This window comes from Amborella trichopoda, chromosome 13 (genome assembly GCF_054954075.1).
Source record: "Amborella trichopoda isolate Santa Cruz 75 chromosome 13, AtrichopodaSantaCruz75HAP2 v2.0, whole genome shotgun sequence".
In the NCBI taxonomy this organism is placed as follows: Eukaryota; Viridiplantae; Streptophyta; class Magnoliopsida; order Amborellales; family Amborellaceae; genus Amborella; species Amborella trichopoda.
The window spans coordinates 10,328,314-10,355,101 of record NC_142348.1 but is presented as its reverse complement, the minus strand read 5'-3'; the positions used below and the strand labels follow the sequence as shown (position 1 = coordinate 10,355,101).

The 26,788-nt window shown below is 35.1% G+C and overlaps 3 long non-coding RNA genes across 3 annotated transcripts; all 3 read left to right on the top strand.

Moving 5' to 3' along the window:
* Positions 1-3,205: 3,205 nt before the first annotated feature.
* Positions 3,206-5,212, top strand: LOC148779023 (uncharacterized). Its single transcript, XR_016046871.1, has 2 exons — positions 3,206-3,475; positions 4,231-5,212. It is a non-coding gene; the product is annotated as an uncharacterized LOC148779023 (long non-coding RNA).
* A 2,100-nt stretch (positions 5,213-7,312) lies between these two features.
* Positions 7,313-11,386, top strand: LOC148779022 (uncharacterized). Its single transcript, XR_016046873.1, has 2 exons — positions 7,313-9,013; positions 11,127-11,386. It is a non-coding gene; the product is annotated as an uncharacterized LOC148779022 (long non-coding RNA).
* Positions 11,387-12,568: 1,182 nt separating this feature from the next.
* LOC110007066 (uncharacterized) lies at positions 12,569-14,233 on the top strand. Its single transcript, XR_016046872.1, has 2 exons — positions 12,569-13,408; positions 13,478-14,233. It is a non-coding gene; the product is annotated as an uncharacterized LOC110007066 (long non-coding RNA).
* The last annotated feature ends 12,555 nt before the right edge of the window (positions 14,234-26,788 follow it).

The following is a 26,788-nucleotide window of genomic DNA, read 5'->3' as shown; positions in this document are numbered from 1 at the left end:
GTTAATTCCACTTGGGAGCTAGTTCCATGTTTTCCAAATATAAACGATGTTGGTTATCGTTGGGTCTAAAAAACTAAATTAAAGTTTAATAATAGTTCAGAGAGACTTAAAGACAAACTAGTTGCTAAAGGATATCAAGTTGCTTGAATTGATTAAGCATCCTAGTGTTCGAATTGTGCTTACTATATCTATTGTACGTCACTGACCTATCAAATAGCTTGACGTGAAAATATTTTCCTGTATGACTTTCTTAAGGAACCTATATTTATGGAGCAACCAATTGGATTTTTGAGCTCTGAATATCCAAATCATGCTTGGAAATATGGTATCAAGCAAAAACCTTGGGTCTTGTTTGGTCAAATTTAGTGCTGACTTATTATATTTTGTGTCTTTGGTAGCATAATTGATTCATCTCTATTTGTTTGTTGCTCTACTTAAGCCACTATTATCATTCTCCTTTATATTGATGATATTATTGTTACTTATGATAATTCAAATATTCTAGAATGGTTTGTTTCACAACTTGGAAGGGAATTTACAATAAAAGATCTTGGACCCCGTCATTGCTTTTTTTGCGTAGAAGTATCTTATTTTTTAGGTGGAGTTCAAATATACTATGGATCTTTTTGATCATGCTTAGATGCTAGGTGCCAAATCTATTTCAATACCATTATCAATGAATAATAATGTTTATGGGAATTCTGATCCATCTCTTTATTAGAGCATTATTGGTATACTCTAATACGTTATCATCACATGATCTGACCTTTTCTATAATGTTAAAACAAAATGTCAATTTATGCATGCGCCTACAATTGCACATTGTCAGGTAGTTAAAAGAAATTTTTGTTATCTCAATGGTACACAGTTTTGTGGTATAAGAATCTTACATGCTACTCTATTGAGTTTTATGTTTTCTCTAATGTAAATTGGACTGGGAGCCCAAATACTCGCCGTTCAACCATTGGTTTTTGCTTCAATATTCGTTCCAACTGCATATCTTGGAGTGCTATGAAACAGTCGATTATGACTCGTTCAAGTGCTGAAGCTGAATACCAATCTCTGACATCCACTACTGCATAATTGATGTGGCGTTATTGGGGTACTTTTTCCTCAGTCACAATGTTTTTTTGACAATATTAGTGCTCTCTACATGACAATTAATCCTTTTTTCAATACCTCGACAAAACACAATGAGTTAGACTATTATTTTGCATGTGAAAATATTGCTCTTAGATTACTTGTCACTCAATTTGTTTCATTTCGTAATCAAGTAGATGATATCTTCATCAAGCTTTTGCCACATGATACTTTTCAAGATCAATGCTTCAAATTTGGGCTTCACATTCCTCCCTAGTCGAGTTTGAAAATGAGGTAATAGAAATAAAATTCACAAATCCTTGTTTTGGAAATGCCATAGTAGAAATATTAATCTATCATTTTGAAGGAGTATGTAACAAGATATGAAAGTGTATATCACACGTAATAAAATAGTAAATCGTTGGGAATGGGGGTTGGGGTTGTGGTGGTAGCACGTCCACACCCTAGTCATTCCCACAGCTAACACCACCCCCACTAACACCTTAAAAAAGCTAACTCCTAATCTATTTGAAAAAACGGGCAGAAGCCTGTCTTCCCCACTGAATCCTAGCCCACCCTACCTCTTCTATTGACACCCCTCATCTCACCTTACTAGAATATATCACTATTTATGTTTAACATGTGGTCCAAATCAAGCATTCATTGCAATCAAGATTTACTTTTTAGGTGAGCAAATTGAAGGAAAATAAGGTGATATAGGCTTGATTGTAACTTTGGGATAGACGCACCGAGGTGATATAGGCTTGATTTTAACTTTGGTATAGACTCGCCTAAACCTTTTTATAACTTGAGTTTATTAGAGTGGGGGTGAATGCTACATTGAAAACAGTGCTTTCTCCAAAGGTGTTTATACACATAGAATTTATAAATTTATATTGTTTAGATTGACCAGAAAGAAAAAAAAAACAAATTCTCACCAATATAATTTACATGTAAGATGGATATAGGGATTTGATTGGGTAAAATGCTGGAGACAGAGCCGATGCTCTGGTAGTGGAACAAAGAAATTGTAGTTCTCTCATTTGGATTGGTTGGTTTGGTTGGAGAGAAATGCTAAAAGAGGCTCTAGAGCATACTCTTTTGGGAGCATATAGCATGCACTACCTCTCTCGGGTTAAAGATCAATTTAACAAGATTTTTTAGATCTAAAAGTGTGGGAACCATTTTAGATTAACTAGACATGAACTTTCAAAAAAGTAATGAGTTTAAAAAACTTTGTTTTTACTGTACAAAAATTGAAAAGTCTCTAATTCAATCATAAGAAGTTATTTTTTTAAGCACATACATAGTATACATTATGTCTCTTTTTTCTTTTAGTTGGATGGCTAGAATTAGGTGAATACATCATCAAAATAAATGGTCCTAATAGTATTTAAACTTACCCAAAAGATTTTCATCATTATCAACATCAAAAGTTTTATCCCAATTATTTAGGGTTGGCTACATGAATCTTGCTCCTTCATTCCTAACATAAGTTCAAGATGCTCGATAAGATGCGACAACATTTTATACTGTATGTCTACCTAACGCAATCCACTTCATGTACCAGGGACATGTTCAAAAAATATTCAAAATCCTCGCCCTTTTTAGACAAAAAAAAAAAAAAAAAAAAAAAAACTTACAATATCCAAAAAAATACAAGCTGGACAACCTATGCACTTTGGAAGCATATAAACTTTGGACATGATGGCTATTGTGGCCAAGTTTATAAAGTCTATAGATAATACATGCTGGCTTTAGTGAAAGACTATAAAAAGAAAACAGAAAAAAACAAAGAGTCCCATTTGTAGTTTCCCCAAATCTATGGTTATAGATGTTGCTGCCACTGCGGCTACATCACTTTCAAAAAGTAGAACTAAGGCCAATCAAGATATTTCAAAGGAAAGCAGGGTCAGTATTGCTTCCAAAGCCATCCCTAGTGGAGCTGTCCTAGTCCCCCCAAACCCGGTCAAAAAAGGGGTCCCTGATTTCCTACTCTCTCAATAATTACAATAATTTAAGCCACACAACGTGTCCGCTTTTGTACACAAATAAACAAAACAAAGAAACCTAACTTCCTCTTTTTAAAATGAATGGAACTCTACTCTCTTTCTCTCTCTAGACCATCTCTCCCATTACCTGAAAGAAGGGATTTCTCTCTCTAGACCAATGTCATGGATTCACTATATTAATTACTCCTCTCTGTAAAGCCAGAACAGTGATCACTCTCTTTGATTTCCCGTAACCAGGGTCTTTCTCTCTCATCTCTGCGCTTTATTTTAGCTCTGTTTTGTTCTTTCTCTCTCTCTAGACCCTGCAATCCCCTTTTAAACTCTTGCCAGAAGTCATTTTCAGGTGCTTCAGTTTCTTTGAAGCTATTCATACACCTGATCAGGTATTATCACGTCTCTCTTTTGTCATGTATTCGATTAGGCTTTGGGAACCTCTGAGTTTACATTTATCAGAAAAAAAAAGTTGTTTTGAGGTTTTACTTGCTAAATAACTTCTTTCAAGATCTCTCTGAAATCTTACTGTATTATTAGTCTTTTTGCAATTATCTTCTTCTTCTTCCTTTTGTTTTTTGGTGTAGATATGCTTATCTACAGTTCCTTTGTGTGTGGATCTGGCTCTTTCCATGGAAGTTAGTCCATTTTTCCATGGTTTTAGTCCATTTGTGTTTTTATTTTTTTTGATATGTTGGAATATATTTGATGTGGAGGGCATCAGTCTGATTTTTATACTCAGTGATTTTTGTAATTATTTTTTGAATTTCTATGGGTCATGATATATATGTAGGTTATTTTGGCCTTTTTTTCAGTGTCTTCTTTGAATTTTACTTGGAAATTACTCCATATCTTTTATATGTTTGATTTGGGACTGGTCATTGTCTCTGTAAAAGTTCCATGGAATTGCAGGTCTGCTAAGATACGTAATCAATGCTGTTGCCTCAGATATTCTTATATGTGTAATTCCTGATTTGATCCTCAGAGAATTCCCTTGCGTTTCAATGATTTTTTTCTATATTATTGTGCATTTCTTAGATTAAAACCGTTTTTCTTTGCTGAAATTCATATTCTCAATGTTAAACCGCTTAACAGAGAGCTCAGTTAAGTTCCTTGACCGTTTGTTCTTCTTTCAAATTCATATCAGGGGCTCAACAGTTCATATTCAAGCATTGATTATCAAAGAAAAGAAGAAAACAGTTCATATTCAAGCAAAGCTTTTCCTTTATCCCCCCTCCCCAATCCTGTGCTTCTTTGTCTTCCCTTTTTTCTGTTTTTTGGTGCACACAACCACTTAGAAAATTAAATTTACTGTGTGAAAAGGGGATCGACAGGGTTCTTTTGCCCTCGTTCAAAAATGGCGGATCACCATTCCAGAACTGAGATGGTGAATGGGGAGAATGCTCCGTCTGCTAATGGTCATGGTGGAAACCAAGTGAAACTGAAGAGCAAGAGCTCCTCCGGCAGTAAGTCATGGCGGCTGAGTGACCCAGAGGTGAAGAGGAGAAAGAGGGTTGCAGGCTACAAAGTTTATGCTGTGGAAGGAAGAGTGAAGGCATCATTTAGGAAGAGCTTTCGATGGATCAAAGACAAGTGCTCGGACATCATACATGGCTGGTAACTATTAACGGGAATCTTCAATGGTTTCATTCCATATAGACTAAAAGCTCTCATGGCTGGTAGCTAGAACCAGGAGCTTGCATGGATGCTAGTGGCTTAGCACCAGATGCTTCCATGGTGAGAAAAATAACCAGAAAGCGTCATCGGTGGTAGCACATTACTAGCATCCAGCTCTTGGGACGAAGCTTTGGTTTTATATTACCAGAAGCTTTTTTGTTCAAAAGAAATATGTGGGGTTTGTGAGAAAGCGGCAATTATGAAGAAAGGAAGCAGTTTTGAAGAGAAAAGCACATGGGTTCCTGATCTTGAGTCCTGTTCTTACCCCCAAGAGGAGAAGTTCAGGGTTTCAGCGACGGATTCCCAGTGCTAGAAAGTCACTCCGGGTATGACTTCGGCCCATGAATCTCCCTTAGAAGTTTGGTTTTTCTTCTTTTGTTTTTCTTTTCGTTGCTGTTATTTGTAGTTCTTTTTGATCTAAGAATAAGAAAGGACATGGGAGTGTTAGAAAAGCTTCTGTTTGTGTTTGTGCCAATCTTTGTTTCTTGTTGATTCATTAATGTATCAGGGGGAAAATGTGCTCATATGAATCTTGAGTTTGTTATTATTATTTTTTTTTATTTTGGAAGAATTTGTTCCCATATGGATGAGAAAAATTAGTAATTTTGATTCGTAATTTTGGAAGAATTTGTTCCTCACTGTTATTTGCAGTTCTTTTTTATCTAAGAATAAGAAAAAAGGATATGGGAGTGACAGAAAAGCTTCTATTTGTGTTTCTGCCAATCTTTATTTCTTGTTGATTCATTCATGTATAAGGGGGAAAATGTACTCATATGAATCTTTAGTTTGTTATTATTATTTTATTTTATTTTGGAAGAATTTTTTCCCTTATGGATGAGAAAAATTAGTAATTTTGACTCGAAACCTATAAATTTTCAGTCATAATACCTTCTTAATTAATTTCAAGTAGTTATTTTTTTCGTGGCTAGTAGGGGGAGGCAATCCATGGGATACTTGTATGTCAAAAAGTTGGTTCACTAAATAGATGCAATGTCTAGTTGGTGGCTTGTCTGGTCCCTTGTTAAAATTTACCCCATAATTCAGATCTTAAAGTGCCCAACTAAACCCATTATTTATTATAAGGACCTGATTGAATCAATTGGTCCAACTAGTCGGATTGCCGTCTGGTGGCTTGGCCAGTTTGGTCCAAAGCAAAAGTTGTGTTTGGTGAAAATGGGCATGACTTTATATCATGGTGTGGTTCTGCCATCTTGATCACTCAGTCTAAATGCCCATTTCTTGCTAAATTGGTTTTGACCAGTTGGATCTAGTGATCAACCGTTTTTAACTAGTTGGGCTGGATGAACATAGTTGGGCAATTTTTTATGTAATATATTTCATATTTTTAAGCTATTTTTCATTTATTTATTTTTTTGTTAATTCCCTTTCAACCTACGGATTGAATTAATTTTGACTGGACTTGACCATTCATTGGTTCTGTCATCAGTCTGATCATTCTAACACTCAGTGAAATGTTTCTGAATTCAAAATAACTTGCATTCATTGCAAGCGCATTCATATTTTTGGCCTCCCTGGTTTGTCACTTTCAGATCAAAAGTATCTTCCATGATGTAAAATAGTGGTCCTGCACTCTTTACTGCTGACAGTACTTGTGGGGTTGGTAGGGGACAACATTCAAAAATTATGAAAACCCTATTATCTTTTACCATTTTGCTTCCTAGGTGAGGCTTATAGACCAGTCCTATTAATGTCTGGGTAGTTCAGCTCTTGAAGAGCGGGACCAAGGAAGGCAAAATGATGCATATATTTAGGCCTACTGACTGCCCTTTTTTTTTTCTCAATAATATGGTCCAATTCTTTTGTAATTGGACCATTGAGTTCAAAATGACAAAAAAAATCAAGGACCAGTGACTTCCCTAATTTTTTTGCAATAACAAGAGCCAGATTTATGAGGACAAAATGGTAACCAAGACTGGCTGATTACAATCTTAATTTACCTGAAATTACTTTAATCTGCCACTAAAATTGCCAACTGTCCATGAAAAAGGCTAAATAAAATCTACACATTTGCTTAGCTTTTTAGCTAGCCTTTGACCTTTGTCTGGCACTTAAAATTCGAAATGCTGTTTTATGTGAAGTAAATTTGGTTCTCTGCATTGCATTTAATCTTATGCAAAAAGATTGATGGCAAACAGTTATTTAGGTGTTCAATATCTTTTGCTCTCTCTCTCCCCATCCATTTGCTTTAATCATCGGGCCAATGTTTTACTTAACAAAAGTTCTGTCTTTCGCATGCCTAAATTTAGTTTGCCACCTAAAATTGTCCCGTCTTCAGAATTGCCTTACCTATACAGGTTCGGTTCACAGTTATAGTGTCCATTTGCACTAGCTTTGATAGAGATGAAACAATTCTTATGAGGATCTAAATTTCACTGTCTCACCCGCGGGTCGGTCCTCTCAGTGGAAGGCTTATAACACCTATGAGAGTAGTTGTTGTACAAAGTGTGCTCTAGAAAAGTTGGGTAATACAATGCCTAAAAACAGAGGTAGGGGCTCTGTTTGCAAAGGCTTTGGAAGCTAAGTGCCAGACCGGGCAGAGCTTAATATAGTATTGACAAACTGAAATGAAGAAACGCGTGTGGGAAGGTCTCCCGGGCTTAGGTGGTGGCTACTGCTTTTGTGATGGCACCCTCCTTAGCTAGATGGTCTGCCAGTGCGTTTGATTCCCTCCAGATATTTGTCCATGAGACGGGAATATCCTTGTAGAGGTAAGATATCTCGTCAAAAATCGTAGTGAGGTACCAGGGAGGAGAAACAAGACCTGCAGCCCAAGAGACTAAATTCCGTGTGTCCCCTTCCACTAGAAGTGGTTGAACCCATGCAGGATCAAAGAGTTTGATGCCGTAAGCAAGGCGAGGGATTCCGCCAGTTGTTAATTGGCGTGGCCTATGTGTCTGGAGAACTGTGCCAAGGTGTTCCCTTGGTAGTCTCTAAACACCCCCCCAACCCTTGAGGGGCCAGGATTTCCAAGCGAGCAGCCATCTAAGTTGAACTTAATTGCACCCTACGGAGGGGGAGACCATCCCACATGGCGTGTGGGTCGAGTGTGCTGATGCAGAAGTAATTGTGGCTAGTTGACTAAGAAGTTAGAGGAAGGGAGGTACTTGAAGGCCTTGTGATTAGTGGCCCAGAAAGTTATGAGAGTGTGGATTTTGTGGAATAAGGCGGGATTATTGCAATGGGCTCCTCGAAAAATTCTTGTGTTCCTTACCATCCATAAAGTCCAATTGTGGCCTTTGTCGCTGCCTTCAAAGGAGCCTCCCAGCTTTGGGCCACGGTAGACAGTCTGCTAGGTTAAAAAGTCCAGTGATGGAGGCTGGCATGACCTAGGTCAAGCCGAAAAGGTTAAGGAGTTTGCTCCACTGGTAATGGGCTATATCGCAGTGGATGAATAGGTGAGGGTGGTTTTTTTCTTCTTATAGACAAAAGGCTTATCGATTCGGAAAAGGGATACCTCTTCACTTGAGTTGGTCCACTGTTAGCACTTTTTTCGCACAAGCGATCCAATTGAACGCTTGCACTTTTGGTGGCGCTATTGATGACCATACCTTGTAAGCTACCGAAGGGGATGAGGGGTGAGATGGTAGTAATGTTCTATAGAACAAGGACACCGACAAGGAGTCGGAGGCATCTAGCGTCCATATGATCCTGTCCGGTCCTGAAGGTGGAATAAAATAATCATTGAGCAGGGCTGAGAGGGGGATGAACTCCAGGAGTTCGACGTCAGAAAGAGGTCGCCTAAAAGAGGGGTTCCAAACTCTTCTGTTACCTATCAGTTGAAGTTCTTCCGAGATCGAGGCTAGCGGCTTTGTGGTAAGGGAGTACAATGAGGGATAACGATCCTTGAGAGGAGTGTGTCCCAACCAAGGTCTGACCAAATCGAACCCTACTGCCAGACCTCGGGTGGAACCTGATGGATTGTTTAAAAGTAGACAAGATTGATAGGAACGATTTCCAAGCTCCCAAGGGTCTGTTGTGGGACCTCCCCTCTGGTAGCCAGACTTCAGATGGGATTCTATACTTGTGTCGGAGCACATGTGACCAGAGCAGATTAGGGGAGTTTGCCAAGCGCCACCGCCATTTGCCCAACATAGTTAGGTTCTGCTTTCTCAGGGAACGAATCCCAAGTCCTCCCTAAGGCTTCGATCGGTAGACCTTATCTCAGGCAACGAGGTTGAATTTTTTTGACTCAGGCTCTCCTAACCAGAGGAAGTTCATTGACGGACTTAATGGTACATTCCTTCTCAAAAAAAAAAATGAACTTAATGGTACATTTCCTTTTTATACAGAACTGTTTCTACAAATTTTAAGAAAAGAAAAACAAAATATTGTTTCATTTCAACTTGTCCTATGAGCTCAAACAAATCTTATGGAAGAACATTTTGTGGTAACGTTTTGGTTTAAAGCATGTCTGCAATAGATTTTATGCAATCTGATAGGCATGATGATGTTGGGTCCTAGTCAGCAATTTGAGTGTTTCTTATATTATAACATAGTTCTTGAGATCCCTGGATCTCTTTTATTTTTTATTTTTATTTATCTATTTATTTTTGTGTCAAATCTTTCAGATACCATGACTAAGGACAGTTTAGGAGGAATGTTGTTTGAGTTTCTTTTGATCTCCTTTGTTCACTTTGCTGAACTTTTTTAGTTGGTGATGGATCCATTCATGCTTATATATTAGTTTATTATTGCATGGTTTAATTCTTTAATTACTTGCCTGTAGTGTTGTTACATGGTAATAAGTTTAGCTTAATGAGCACTCAATTGTACAATACAGAATTTGCAGCACAAACAAATGTGATCGCTTTGATAAGATTCACAGTGATACAATAGAAACAAAGATAGATTATGAATAGCAAGTTCAAAGGCGGCACTAGTGACAAAGATAATTATAATCATCGTTCTACAGATTCTCCTGCTCCTATCTATTGTTTTCTCTTTGCTTTTCCCTAAGAAAGAGCTCAGAATTCTCAACATATAAGTCCAGTGTTCGGGTCCTTTTTTTTTATGTGTATAATTGCTTTGCTTATGTTCTTAGTATCCTTTTCCTGCAAATGCTTTCCTTTTCGGAAGCTTCATCAATATTTTTCTAGTACCTTTTCTATAACTTTCCCTTTTTTCCATCTCCTAATGCAGAACAATATTGCAAAAAATACAATGGAGTTAGGCCTGAAGAGGTTCCCATTTACTAAAGCTTTAGATGATACTCTTTTTATTTCAAGCTCAAATAAATAAGAAACAATGATGCTTTAGAAAATGGTAAAAGCATACCAGAATCCTTATAACATATAGAGAAAAATTGAATGTCTGACAGAGAATTAATGTCTAAGGAAGACAAGTTTACAAATGTATGTCTGATACATTTAATGTTATCCAAAATCATTTATGATTACAGTAACCCCTTACCATTACATTCCATAATTTAGTTGACATATGGTCTCTTTGATCAATGGTGGTGGGTTTGGTAGGTTGAGTTACATGAAATTGGGAGATGATTTCCTGCCCTCAGGTTTCAACAAGAATGGGTTGCAAGATTCAGTATTTTTTATAAATTTATTTTTCTGTACAATCTGGGTCTTTAAGGGTTGGCTATGACTATCTTGGAGAAAATACTTTCAATGCTCTGAGCACCAGACCATGGAGGGAAACATAGTAAAAGGAAATACCTTTCACTTCTGTTTATGCCGTTGCCTTGTTCGGCAACTAAAGTGATGCCGCTATATCTATTATGTTGTCTAAACAGTTGTGCCTCACTCATTTCTTTCCATTATTTGCCAGGATTTTTTTTAATGTTTCCCATGAAGACCTTTATTCATTCGATATTTTGCAATCCATTTTTGAAAAATTTCATATTGTAGTCCAATTTACCACAGTTACAGTAAAATTGTGGATTCAACTGTTTGTATTCGATATGTAGTCTTAAGTGACTAATAAGTTGATCAAGAAAGGGTATAGATTTGTCTTCAATATGTAGTATTAAGTGCCTGATAAGTTGATCAAGAAAGGGTATGGGATGGTGGTTTGCACCATCTTGCTCACTGCCATTTGCCTTTGGATGTTCACATGTTACCTAGCTCCTTCTGTTATTCCTATTGTTTTATTTTTTACAAAAATCAAGACAAAATGCCTTGAAATTAGAAGACATGTCAATGAACTCTTCAAGTGCTTCAAACCATTACTTGAAAATTTTGAATATCAGACAATCTTGTGGACTTTGCCATGCCAAAGTGGTAGCATATGTCTTTCCTTGCCGGGCTATAGGTTTGTGTAACATTATTAAGTAGTGAACTACTGTCTCTCTCCATTACCTCGTTCTACTACAACATTATCCTGTTCTCGTAGGGCCTCTTGCTACCCTGTTCTGACCTGTCAACCTTGGGAAATTCATTTATGCCGGAGATTCGACTGAACAATTGGGTTTCTCGAATAAATCATGCTGTTTGGCAAAAAGTTCCCCGTGTACTCTAGAAAAATAATGAGATCACATGGCATCAAGACTTTTGGACTTTGGCTTCAGGGACTGGTAATGTTTCCACTGTAAGTCATGATATATTGATATGTTTTCTCGGATGAAAATTAAAGGCTGCTTTTGTGGTTCTGCATACTTTTCTGTCTTCTTATGCATTGTTTCTCCATTATGTTGAACTTTAGTTTTCTCTTTGCTTGCTGTCTGTTGAAGAAAAGGATAATTTACTGCTACTTTTTATTGGTCGACGTATTTAAGCCTATAACATGAGGTCCATCATTGCTGAGCCTCACTATGTGTGGTGCTTTCTTAATTCTTTCCTTTTTACTTTGTTGGCTTTTGCTCTTGCAAATAGTTGAATAGGTCCCTGACTTGGACAGAGGCAAAAACAAGTGAACTCATCCAGTACTCAGAAAACTCGCAGCGTCGGCGAAAACCCGAAAGATAGAAAAAGAGTAACGCGTAGGAATAGAATTCAAAAGGAAGTGGAGGTCTTGGAAGTCTTTCATAGGAAAATTTAATAAAAAGCAAAAATCTTTTTAGAGGAAAATATTTAGAGATAGAAACTGCAAGAGACCATTGTTAACGCTGCATCCCAAGTTTAAATATCACTACCAAACAACCCAAAAAAGAAAGAGATGAGAATGGACAACAGTCGGGATACTTTCTAGAATACAAGTAACCGTTAATTTTTCTCCTGCAAGTTTCTCTGAAGTTGTTTCTGATCTATCTGTATTTCTATTCTGTTTGCATGAATTTAATTAAACGAATCACACCCTTTGTTTTAAGGGTGCAGTTGGCATACGAATGCATCCGTAGCTGTAGCTGTAGAGGTAAGGTGTATCTTCAAATTTTATCATGGTATATAATTTTGATGTAAAATGTTCTCGGAATTATCTTAAAATCTATTTTTATATCTAATTATAAAATTTTAAATTTAAAAAATGGTTAAAATCAAGTAGATCTATAAACATATGAAAATCTTGAAAATGGATGGTGTAGATAATATGTTGTAAAATGTACTATTTTTGAGACTTAAAATCTTTTTATTTTTCATGGTCATAGATCTCGATGTCGAGATGATCAATCAAAGGGTTTTTTAATATTAAAACTACCTTTTTCCGATGGATTTTTGAGGTGCATCCATAGTTCTACGTTATAAGGTTGCTCCTTTATATAAACTTTTTCCTTGTTTTAAAATGGCTTGTTCGCAACATAAATTGTTCTATCCATTGCTTCAATATAAACTTAACCCTCAAGTATAAATCAAAGGGTGCCCTTAAACAATCAAAGTACTGCGCACCTCCAGATTTTGTCATGTATATTTTTTTTGTCCAAAATTCTTAGGATGGTTTGAGAATCTGTTTTTATCTCTAATTATAAACTTTTGAGCACCAAAGTTGTTGTAGGTCTACAAACGCATGAAAATCTTGAAAATGAATGGTTCAGATGATGTGTTTTAAGATGCACTTTTATTTATATATTTTCATACATCTTGATGTCGATATGACCAATTAGAGGGTTTCCAATATCAAAAGCTTTTTATTTTTCAAGACTGGGGTTGGGGTTGTGGTGGTACCACTATTTGTGTCCTAGCTAGGGTCTAGGCTTCCATTCGCGTCTAAAGCCTTCAAAAATCACTAAAGATTTAGAAAACAGATAGGGGCTCGTCATTCCCACTAAATTACCCAGGACCAAAAAAAAAAAAACAGCCTTTTTTTTTGTGGATTTTTGGAGGTGCAACCTTGTATAAACTGTTTCCTAAATGAAAATGGGAAAATATACACTAGGTTAGTGCTCAGACACTCAATCCACCATCCAATCTTATAAGCTGCCAGTGGTGATGAACCATAGTCCTGCTGTTTAAGTCTCATCAGTGAACACCAGCTAACCTCGACTAGCCTTTCACATGTAATGATGTGGATGATTGATGAGATTACCCCACAATACACTTGTTGGAATTCCAGTCCAAAAGGCAATGCTATCGATTTGAAAAACTCAAATGCACCAATATCTTCATCAATGGCAAGAGATGATGAGCTCTAATGTGATGAACTTAACACGCAGTTAGGCAATTGGAGGCCCAAAAAATATGGTGTAACATTGAACTCTACTTCTGTGTCGGTCCATGTTGCACTTCGTGGAGATTGATTACAAGGTGAATACAAATATGTTTCTAAAATTTTGGATTCTAAAATTTCGGCTAACATAGTTTTCAGGGCTTCAGTTGCTGAGATGAACAGGTCCGTCCGCATTTATCTTTGTCTTCAATCAAATAAAGAATCAAGTAGGACTTCACAGCAAGGGCTATACCTGACCCTACCAGGTCAGAATCAAACTGGGACCTAGTGGGGTCTAGGTCTGTTAGATCCGGAGTGGAGTTGCCTCACTTGATCTGGGTGGTCTAGCCAGACCTTGATTTGGGTCCGTTTACGGCCGCCTAAACGTGGCCCAGCCTTGGACTCGATACTTCGGGATGGGGTTTGGACTCCCAATGCTGGTCTGCATCCATAGATCAAATCCAAACCTTACAGTCTTGCTGGGTTTTGGGGAGTGCATTGAGACCCAAACGAGACAACAAACTCACTTATTTGACAGCCCTATTGACATCAAGATTAAACTCGTTTAAGGAATGGGCACAAAATAAGGTGGTCAGGGTGGCTAGGTACTACAATATAACGTCTTGAGTTCTACAATATGGTCAACCAACATGCCCACACAACTTAAAATGCTACTACAGTATTTTGATTCCTTTGTTTCTTTCTTTTATGTATTGGCTTGTTTTTTTTTTGTTTATCTTTTGTTTGATCTACGTTGTACCTTTTATTCACTCAATGAAATCCGGTTAATGTCCAAAAAAAAAAAAAGAGAAGTAAAAGTAGCCAATATATTCAGTTGGGGAAGTATATTATGGCCCATGTACATACCATTGTGTACAAGCCCTTTTGATATTGAAAATATAAAAAGATGAAAGGGTATTTTGTTATGTGCTACAGTAGAGGCAAGGGACCAGATCATAACATGCTTGTCTAAGGCCACTAACCTATTCATATTGGGTGCAGTTGGCGTAGTACCGATGCATCCGTAGCTGTAGAGGTAAGGTGTGCCATCAAATTTTATAATGGTATATAATTTTGATGTTAAATGTTGTTATGATTATCTCAAAATCTATTTTTATATCTAATTATAAAATTTTAAATTTAAAAAATAATTAAAATCAAGTAGATCTATAAATATATGAAAGTCTTGAAAATGGACGGTGTAGATAATATATTGTAAAATGCGCTATTTTTTAGACTTAAAATCTTTTTATTTTTTATGATCATATATCTCGATGTCGACATGATCAATCAAAGGGTTTTTCAAATTAAAACTACCTTTTCCGATGGATTTTGAGGTGCATCCGTAGCTCTACATTATAAGGTTGCAACCTTATATAAACTTTTTCATTCATATTTGGAAGCCTTGGTGGCTCAACAACCACTAACAAATAACCAAACATGTAATGTTTTTGTGGCCAAGTAGGATAAAAATAAGATAATCAAAATGGTTTTTTTTTTTTCGGAGAAACATTAATGTAAAGGAATATGGGTTCGATAATGACAAGTGTGAACCGCTCTAAAAAATGACAAGCTTGAATGGTTACCGTGATTTTCATTTTATTTTGTTTGTAATGAAAGTTATGAAATTCTGTTTACTAATCAGGATCGTTGTTCTTAAGAAGGTTAATGTAGGCAGCAAAATTTACATTTATTATAACGGTATATTACCTATTTTGGATGATTTTTTTTATATCAAATTGCAGTTTAGAATCACAAAATGAGTATAATATTTAGATTATCTAAACACTTAAATTTGCTGTCTAAAACTTAGATGGTTTGAGTTCTGGGCATATTTTTTTGACAAGGAATCTCTCTCTCTCTCTCTCTCTCTCTCTCTCTCTCTCTCTCTCTCTCTCTCTCTCTCTCTCTCTCTCTCTCTCTCTGTGGCAACATTTGCACATAAAAAATATAAAAAAATCCTAGAAGTTATGATCAAAGGTAGTTTGGGAATAAAAAACTATAAAAAAAATTAAGACTCTAACATAAATATAATTTTCATTAACTTTTTAAATTATAATCTTGTAGCTCACCCATCGAAAGTGTAGTGCTGGAATCCAAAACGCTATAAAATTATTAAAATTTTATTTTTTGAAATTTGAAACTCTAAAAATAATGTGGAGGTAATGGATCTATACACACCTTAAAATAGATGGGCTAGATAATGTTTTACAAAATATATTTTTTTAAATTAAAATTATTTTTTCCATACAATTATTGTCAAATTCGAGAGTTTTCCATCACTCGAGCTCTATTTCTTGTCAGGTTTTCGAGGTGTTGTTTCCTTTTCTATTGTTTATTGTAGGACTTATCTAAAATTTTCCACTTTATTTAAAATAAATGAAATTTGATAATACGTACATTGGATGGGACCCGCTTGGGGTATCAAGGTCCGACAATACGCAGCCTTCGCCTTATTTCATGGACCTGAAAGTGAAACATACTATCCAAACAGTGTCTATCAGCTAACAAGATATCATTCCTAAGTGAATTATAAACACTAGAGCTAGTATCGGGTTGGGTACGGGATGGGTCCGGCTGGAATCGGATCTAGACCCGAATAGTATTCGGGTCCAAATTTGGATCTATACCCAGATTTTTCAAGTCTCGGATCTACCCGTTGCTTTTTGGGTTTGGTCAGATCCATTGCCATACCTATGAGTTCTTTCTTTTGCCCTAAATTTTACCATCGTAAGATCTATAACTGTGACCTTTTTTTTGTTTTGCCAATAATATTATACATGTTGCCCATATTGTGACAATATGAATACCTAGCATGTATCTGAATACACATTATTGTTGTCATCATATACCCCATAACTGCAAGTACCGGTCAAGTTCGACTCGACCTGAAAAATATTCCGGCGCAACATTTGGGCTCATACCCAAACCCGAATTCGGGTCTAACCGTCGGGGTCTGGTCGGGTCCATTGCCACGCCTAATAAAAACACACTCCATCTCTCTTCCTTCTAATCAAACATCTGGACTCTCTCTCTAGAAACACACACTCCCTCTCTATAAAGACTCTCTCTCTATACACATGCACTCTGTCCTTCACCAAATGCATCCTCTCTCTCTCTAAAGGTCCAGCAGGCATTTGAGGCGAAGGGAACACAGCCAACTGTTCCCTTATCCTCTCTGAAGGATGAGGATGAAATACTTGACATTCCCAACGGCTAGTCCCACGCTCCTTTTTCGAAAATTTAAAATTTTCTGAAACCCCACCGACCAAAACAACTTTTCCAGCTCAACTAAGCGCCCATTTGCTGCAACTCCAAACCCCTATTTCTATCCTCCAAAAAAACCCATTACAGCAGCAGATTTTCATGCCCCTCCCCTCTCCGTCTCCCTCTCCCTCTCCCTCTCCCTCTGCACAACTAAACCCATCTTTCTAAAAGTTCAAAGGAGAAAAGCCCCATTCTTTCTCTTGAAAACCTGAGAAAACCCTTTTCCCCCTCTTTAGGGGTGTATATGCCTGATATTTGGAGCTGTGTTTTATACTTCTGGGAAAACCATGTTTCAAGCCTGAAATTCTCTGGAGGAGGAGCACTTTTTTTGGACCGGAAACTCCTTAGAAATTCAAATATTGTGAAGACATTTTTTTTTGGAAATCGCAACGTTTCAGCTGAACATTTTCACTTTGTCCTGATAGGTAAGTATCTGAAATCACCAATTTCTTCCTCTTAGAGATTCTTATATAGAAACTCTTTTTTTTTATATTTCAAAACACCCAGAATCCTGTACTAGAAACACCCATATTCCATTTCCAAAGCAAAAGCTCAAAAAAAAACCCAGGAAACAGCCAAAACCTCCTTTGAAAACCCACATTCTAGGACCTAGAAGAAAAACCCTGCAAAATCCAAGTTTTTTCTCTACAGTAAGTAAATCACTTTGGAAAACCCTCTCTCTCTCTCTGCATATCTCCAATGCCGAAAAAGGTCAACACAATAGCGAGACGAGCCTGGGACCTCCTAAGATGGGTCATTTTCATGGCCAAGAAAAGAGGGTATCTCAAGCACAAACTCATTCTCTGCAAGAAAGCAATCAGCACAGCAAGAATCAAGCTCTTCCAATCTCCCGAAAAGAAATACAAATACATAGCAGCGTACCAGTTCTCACCCGATAACTCCCCTGTTTTTCAATACTCAAGGAAACCCAGTCGAAAAAGTCAAAGGTTTCACCTTGCAATGGTTATTCTTCCTTGTAAGGATTGCTTCTCTGTCCAACAACCAGAGGAGGAACCCGAGATATCGCCCATTACCGTCTTTTCAGGTGAGGTGGGGTTGTCAGATGAAGAACCTGATATTTCGGCAATTACTGTATTTTCTGGTGAGGTGGGGTTGCCTGTGTCATGTAGCCTGACTGATATAGAGGAAGAAGGTGACTGTGTTGATAAGAAGGCTGAGAAATTCATTGCTAGGTTTTATGAAGAGATGAGGATTCAAAGGGAAAAGGAGTTCCTTTTGTGAAGACTATAGATGTTGGTATTCTATTGCTCCAAGGATACTGTTATATTCTTCTTCTTTTTGTTTGGGTTGTTTTTAGTTTCTTCTTGGCAGGAATTTTAATTTGCAGAGAAGAAGTTTCAAGCGTTGGGGCATTTGATTTCAAGGTAGAAGGGGAAGCCTTCAGATTTTGATTTGGATTTCCTTTTCTGGAAAGTTTGGAGCTTTGTTTTAGTTGATTAAATTGGTTTAATGGAGAAACATGGTAATAACTAATAATTAGACACTGTATTCCAATTACCAAGGAAGTATTAAAATGCTATTGTTCCAGAAATTTAGCACAGTCTCTCTCTCTCTCTCATATTAGACAAGTTAGGTCCATCTCTAAATTTTGCCGGGAGATAGTGATTTTGTTTTGGAAATCTTATGATAGGTCGAAAATCTATGTTTAAACCTAATTATGCAATTTAAAGTTTAAAAAATGAAGCAAATCAATCATATCCGTGAATATTTGAAAATAGAAGATCCAGACAACTTGCAACAAGATACACTATTTTTAAGACTTTTAAATTCTTTTTTAGAGGCGCTAAATAATCAAAGTAAGACACTTTCAAATACTATCAAAATATAATGTTTCAGTATCATAAATCTTTGAGGGTCAGAAAATTTATTTTCATCTTTGATTATAAAATTTAAATATTCAAAAATAGTGTAGATGGAGCATATCTATGAACACTTAAAAATCTTGAAAACTGACGGTCTAGAAAATACAATAAATGATACATTGTTTACAAGACTTGAAATCTATTTTTCTCATTTCCTTATATCTTAAGGTCGAGATGATCGAGTTAAAAGGTTTTTCAACATCAAAACAACCCCTTCTAGTGAATTTTTGAGGCGCGCCTTAAGTTAATTGTTTAGAGCTCGTCTTTATATAAACTTTTTCCTTTACTTTATATCCATACATCTCGAAGTTGAGAAGATCAAAGGAAAGGTTTTCCAACTTTTTCCTTTACTTTATATCCATACATAAAAACCTTTATGTAGTGCAATAGCAAAATTAGCCATTTGAATTTGGCAAAAAAAATTTCATTTACCTAAAAATAGTTATAAAAAAATTCTTAAAAGGCAAATAGGAAGCATTTTGCAAGTGATTGATAATGATATGAAGTTAAAGTTGTCAAACTGGATAATGGGTTTCATATTTTATTTTTGATTTGTACGAGAAGGTATTTTTTTCACTTTCCATTTATAAATTTTTTACCATATTTAATTTTTCATTTTGTATAATTTGAATTTAACTTCATCCTATCTCATTAAGAATTTATTTCATAGTAAATAATATATTTAATTCAATGTATTAAAGTCACTATAACTATTTGTTAAACTTCTAAGGGTATGTTTTGTGTGCGCGTAAATATTTCTCGAGAAATATTTACATATGTAAATACTTTACTTGTGAAAATATTTGCATATGCATTTTTTTTTTACCATGTTTGGTAGCACATTTAAAAAACACTGAGCAAACAGTTTCATATGTTTGGTATCATGTAGTTCGTGTGAAAATATTTACACAAAATCTTGAATATATATATATATATATATATATATATATATATATATATATATATATATATAGCCTACTAACTCATTTGAACATATGAGCCCAACGGCCCAGATTGAATTTGGGCCGATTTGACGATCACAGATATCCGGTAGCGTTTGAATTTTATTTTATTTTTTTACAAATCCAAATCACTTGAAATTTTTTTACAAAAATGACCAAAATACCCCTCGAATCTTTTCGGGGGTATTTTGGTCAATTTATTTCACGTAAAATATTTTTTTTGATATTTTTCAAAGATTCGTCTATTTTTTATGAACATAAATATAAAATTTCAAGTAATTTAGATTTGTAAAAAAAAAAATTAAAATTAAAACACTACAGGACATCTATGATAGTCAGATCAGCCCAAATTCAATCTGGACAGTTAGGCTCATATGTTCATATGAGTTAGTGGGCTAATCCCATCTTTTTCTATATATATATATATATATATATATATATATATATATATATATATATATAAAACTATATAATATATAATATAATGTTTTTATATTTATTTTATTAATATATATTTTATTATATATAATATATAATATAAGTATTACAATAATATACTATATAATATAATATAATACATTATAAATATGTATAAATATTATATTATTATATTGTAGTATTATACTATATTATAATATTATATATTATCTAATGTTATATAATATAGTATAATAAAAATAATATATTATTTATATAAAAAATTATAATAATATATTATATTGTAAATAACAAATGGTGAAGGGTGAATATAGGTCCGCGTGTGAAAACAAATGCGCGGGGAATATTTCCCATGTCAAGAGGTGTGGTTTCATTTTACTATGTATTGGGCCATTTCATACTAAAATATTATACTATGGTATTTTGTTTGCATATGCATTTGCGCGAACCAAACATATGAAACACAATTTACATATGAAAGTATTTTTCGAACCAAACATATGAAACACAATTTACATATGTAAGTATTTTTCGAGAAATATTTTGCACGAACCAAACGTACCTTAAGTAAAAAGAAGGGTGAGATTTGCATAAGGTGCGCACTTTATAGCTAAATTTTGTTGGAAGATGTAGTTCCAGTATAAAAAAATTTATAGTGACTTGGAAATTCATATTTAATCCTAATTATGAAATTTAAAGTTCTAAAAATTAATGCAGATCGCGTAATTTTATAAATACTTAAAAATCTTAAAAACAGACTAGCTTGGATAACTTGTTGCAGCATGTACTCTTTTTAGGACTTTGAATTATTATTATTTTTCTTTATATTTATACACATTGAGGTCGAGATAATTAAAAGGTTTTTCAACTGCAGAAGTTTCTTTTCTATTGGATTTTTTAGGTGCACCTTACTTCTATAATATGAGTTTGCAACAATATATTATATTTTTCCAAAAGGACAAGGCAGTGTTAATATCCTGATAATGAGAACTGGCATTGGGGGAAAGGTTTCTTAATTTTAGAATAGCAGCAACTTGCACTATAAATTTAAAGGAAAGTTATCAAATGATACCTAAATATCAACTATTTAATATTTCACTCATTTGGTAAATCAGACGAGTTCATTTGGACCTAACCGAGTAACTCAGCCTTGCCTTAGTAGTGAGGTGAGTTGGGGCTAAGTTTGGGTTCCCAACTCTTTAGGCACCAAAAACCCCGAAAAAGTATTAAGAGATATTAACTATGAAAATTAGTTATCACCATTATATTGGTTAAAAATATATATTTTTAGATGATTTAGATAGTTCTTAAGATGATTGGGAATTGTCGCATTTTTCCTTTTTTTTTAAATATTATGAAATATTCAATGTACAAATCAATTTTTTTTAGTAATGCATCTTTTACAGATTTTTTTTACCTTCTCTAGTCTTCTAATGATTTCCATTAACTCTTTTTAATTTTTTATAATTTTTTCTTTTTTCTGGTTTTTGTTTTTTTTTTTAAATTTTTCTTTTTGTTTTTTTACATATCTTACAAGGGTATATGTAACTCGGCCAAGTCCACTAAGTCCATTTACTCACCTCGGCCAAAGGCCAAGTACCAAAGGCCAATGTGGTTTCCTAAACACCAACTAAAACATACCTAAGTTGTCAACTAATCTGAATTATGACCTATAATTTTCATGAGGCATCTCAGTGATTTGGTCCTAAATTTGAGGAGAAATCTTCCCATCTTCTTTGTTGTTACATCATTTTTGGGAAAAGTCCTTCCAACTAAAACAGTTGAAATTCATTGACTGAAAATGTACCTTATTCACCTCCAATCATCTCTCTCCTACAAATGCCATTTCATTAATATTTTCAATGCCAAAATAGGCCTTTCATGAAAGTAGTTGTTCTTACACAGCATAAGAATCCTTTTAATCATTTCTTTCAAAAAATTCCCTTTTGTGTCCAAATTTTTTTGCCCCCTCCTCTGTCTCTCTCTAAGAAATATGATTTAAGTCTCCTCTCCTCCTTTTCCTCCATGTGAAATATAGTCCCTCTCTCTCCTGGCAAGGGCTTTATATTGCTGTAGTGATCTAGCAATAAGAAAGAGCCAAAAATCCCTTTCATCAGCATATTATACTCATAGGTCCACCATTTCTCCATCATGGCTCTCTTTCATTATAGAGGGAACTGTTACTATCTCAGCCTATTTTGCACAGTAATATCTAACCTGGTAGAGAGAGAAAACCAGTTGAGAATGGTTTGAAGGTTTATAGAGTAAGAATCCCTAGAGTGAGAATGTGGTAAGGATGAAGAGAGATAGGTATGTAACCCTATTTTTATGCAAGAAGATTAGGGTTGTCTTTGATTGAGCTGGAAATGGAAGAGTTAGGAATCTCCAACTCATCTCTTTTTGGCGGAACCAAAACACAAATTCATTATCTCTTAACCAACAAATTGGTCTTAAACTTAAATGTATCAACGATTGTGCCTTCTTGTATTTCTTTACCTAATAAGTTTAAATTTGTGTATAGAAATCTCTGAATTGTTATACTCCATCTAGAATAGAGAGAAGGGTGAAAGTGGTATAGACAGAATGTTAGATAGAAAAAGAGAAGGATGAAAAGGGTAAGAAGGTAAAAAGAGAATTGCTTGTTAAAGTTTACTACTAGGCTCATCAAGCTAACAAGTTAAGAGCAATGATCCAATGCAACGGTTGTATCATAGTATAATGAAACGACACTTCTAGAAAATCATGTTTGTGGTATTTGTATGACCCAAAATTTTTTACACATACTCTCTTCATCTCAAAAATCAATCCCCCCCCCCAAAAAAAAGTCCAACTTGAACCCTATATATGGTCAAAATGAGTTCCCTCCAAAAACGAATCTAGACCATTCATGTTGTGAATTTCTAAAAAACCATGTTTGTGGTATTTGTATGACCCCAAATTTTGCGCACACACTCTCTTCATCTCAATAATCAATCCCCCCCCCCCCCCCCCAAAAAAAAATTCAATTTGAACCCTAGATATGGTCAAAATGAGTCCCCTCCAAAAACAAATATAGATCATTCATTTTGTGAATTTCAAGATCTTAGCCTTTATAAACTCAAAATAATTTTTATTTTATTTTTTAACATTGTTCATCTAATGATAATAACCAAAAAAATTGGAAATGAAAAAATCCTTCTAAGACCTAGATCTAAGCATCTCACCAAAATGAACGGTCTATGTTAATTGGGCTAAAAAAATACTTTCTAAGTTGTGTTTTCAATTTTTTATTTTTTGTGATTAATCATTAGAATGAAAAGAGTGTATATTTCAAATTTTGGATCAAACAAATGGTCATAAGTGGTTTTTTCCGATGTAGGAAAAAGTATATATAAAGTGTCAACCTTATACTGTACAAGTTAGGTGCACTTAAAAAACCCACTAGAGAAGGTTGTTCCTATGCTACAAAACTTTTAAATCGATCACCTTGGCCTCGAGATTCAGAGACAAACAAAAGAGAGATTTCCAGTACTAAAATAGTTCAGCTTCTAACATATTATCTAAACCATCCATTTTCAAGATTTTCAAATATGTATATATCTACTTGATCATCACAATTTCTTGAATTTAAAATTTCGTAATTGGGGGCAGCAGTAGATTTTCATGTCATCGCAAAGCTCTGTAGCATCGAAACTCCATTTTCGGCATAGTTTTGAGGTGCACCTTACTTCAATAGTATAAGGTTGACACCTTATACAAACCTCACCCTACAAAGGAAGGTCCAAAAGTCTTATACACCTATATTTATAATGGAAAATGTTTATACAAGGTTGCAAGTTTATACTATTGAAGTAAGGTACACCTCAGAAATCCTAAATAAGAGAGTATTCTGGTATTGGAGAACCCTCAAATTGATCATCTCAACTTCAAGATATGTGGACATAAAGAAAAAAGAACAAGTCTAATAATAGTGCATATTGTAACAAGTTATCTAGATCGTCTATTTTCAAGTAGAGCCTAATACCTGACACTAGTCATCCCACAACATGTGCATATGATAGCCGATCAATAGGAAGCGGCCCTTCCTGTCGATCCACCAGATAGGGGGTTTGCATATATGTTTTAGAGAGAAACCTCAACACTCGCACAATGATGCATGTGATGCTTATCCATGAGGGAGGCACCTCACTTAGATTTCAGGATTCTGTCATCTATTGATAGACTTTGATAGGCCGAGTATGAGCTCCTACTTGAGATAATGTTTCATAGGTTTATCAGGTTGGTTTGAGAAAATACTTGAGGATTATGGGATGAGCCAAAGTGGAGTGTCTTAGTATTATATACTATAAAATCCAGAGGTACAGAATTTCCCTCCAAAAGAGTTCTTTAATTCCTTGAAGTAATTTGGTTTGATAGAGAATATTCTAAAATGATTTTTGGTGATTTATGTGAAGTTTTAGTTAGTTTATTTATGATATTTTATGAAAATAGATTTATTTTTTAGAAATTTCAAATAAGATAGTATATATGAGTTATCCATACATTTGGAGCCTAAATGGCCAATAGGCTCACACATGGCACTCACGTGCGTAAGTCTATACACCCACACGAGAGTAGGAGGAAGAAGAGCAATGGCCGGGGGGGGGGGGGGGGGGGGTGTGGGTGGGGATGGAGGGGTTGTTTTTCCATCCTTTTTCTATGAATATTTTTATATCCTTAAAAAACATGAAATATGTATATGGGGGTTATTTCGAGAAATGGTACTAGGGTTTGATAATTAGATCTCAACGCTAGAGCATTTAGTCATTTATAAAATATACTTGGTGAGATTTTCTTCAATTCCGAATTTCCCATGTGATAGTGAGAGAAAGTTCTAGGTTTTTAATCTAAGACCTAAAGAGAAAAGAATTAAAACTAGTAGGAGAGGCACACCCCTCTCTACAATGATTCTCTTATATAAGTTGACCAAAAACATGGGCAATTAAGTAAATAAAGTTTGGTTTAAATTTGGTTGGATTTGATTTCAGCTGGTAGGAAGATTTGAATTTGAAAATTAGAGGGAAATTTAAATTTGAATTAATCAAGAGGTAATGCTGTTAAATCTAGATCACTGATAGTGATAGCCAACTTGGGTTTAGATGGCTAACATTAAGCGCCTCTCCCACATATAGGAGACCCAGATCAATGGCTCAAAATGATCACCAAGATCCATAAATAGAAATCACTTTCATTTCATATACCAATTCACCAAGGCCAATAAATAGAAGTTACCTACTTTCATTTCATATACCAATTCAATTGTAGTGAGAGAATACTAAACTAGAGATAGTGTAAGTTGGAAAGGGTGGAATACCATGGTATGAAAGAGTGTTAGAGATAGAAAAAGAAGTGGCAAACTATGGCTATATGTTTCGAGAGACGAGAGAGAGTGGATGTAGAGAGAGAAGAGGCAAGTTCCCTTCATCAAGGCTTACACCTTCAAGCTCCCTTGTTACCCTTGCTTCACCAACATCCATGGCTTTTATTTTTAAGCTTAAACACTCTATTTTGTGAGAAAATTGTATTTCTCAGTATTTTTCTATTTGGTTTGAAGAGTCTCAGGTTTATTTGAAGAGACTCAGTTTCCATTAATTAATATGAATATACAAACTTGTCTTAAATAGACAAATATATATGTCAAAGATAGAAATAAATCACATATACCTATGTTATACCTAGACTTATTAAAAAATACCAGATATTGTATCTACCCTTCTCATATGTACTGATAACAATATGCACCGTCTATATTAACCTGGTAGACAGTATATACTTTCTTTTTTCACTCCCCCTTAAAGTCAAGATGCTATGAGAGTGAGCGGCTGGAGTTTGAACATTAAGTTGCAAAAATGAGCAATTGAATTTTCAAGTGCATAGCATGACCAGTGTAAGCAGTAGTGCCATATTCAGATTGCTTGATTAACAAGCACAGAAAAATAGCTTAATAGGGCAGGCTCAAGTAACGACATATCAACAGGCCTCAAAAATAAAAAACTCGATTATAGTAGAGGCTTGAGCAATAGACAAAAAACATCAGATCTTCTCTAGAGACAGAAAACTAGTCGAGTCAGCCGAGAAAACAAAATGACACTTGGAAGACCTAATAGAACTCGGTGTATATCCATGATCGATTCAACAGCTCGCAGACTGACAGACATTATCGAGTAAGAGAACAACAAACGCAATCATACATAAAAGAATATAATCGAGTAACAGAGTAATAAACTCGATCTTAAATGAATGGACATAATGAAGATGAACTTGGTTCTGATACTATGTGAGCAAACGGTATTTCTCAATATTTTTCTATTTGGTATGAAGAGTTTCAGGTTTCTCTGAAGAGATTCAGTGTCCATGAATTAATATGAATATAAAAGCTTGTCTTAAACAGACAAATGCATATGAAAAAAATAGAAATAAATCACATACATTTGTGATATCCCTAAACTTACTATAAAATACAAGATATTACATCCACATATACTGATTAAAATATACGGCTTCCATATTAACCTGATAGACAATATATGTGGTCAAATTACATTTACAACAAATATTCTCTCTGATTACCCAAAAAAACAAAACAGGTATAGTCTCTCTTGGTATCTTGTAAGTTTTCATTTCAAGTCAAAACTATGCCCTTCTAATCCCATTCAAAGCTCCATGTTTTTAAAAATTAATCTTGCTTGATTTTGGCACCTTTAGCCTAGCGTTTCTGCTACACCTTTGCTGCTGGAAATCTGTCCCTCAAGTGATGAGTTCTGGTTCATTAGAAGCTTATTTTGCTGGGCATGGATCATAGTGCTATAGGATTGAAATTTCAAAGTAGAGTGTAGAAAAGTGATTCTTGGCAAATTGCATTTTGATTTGGCTTCCTTTGGATTGCGTCTCCGAAGCACACATTTATTGA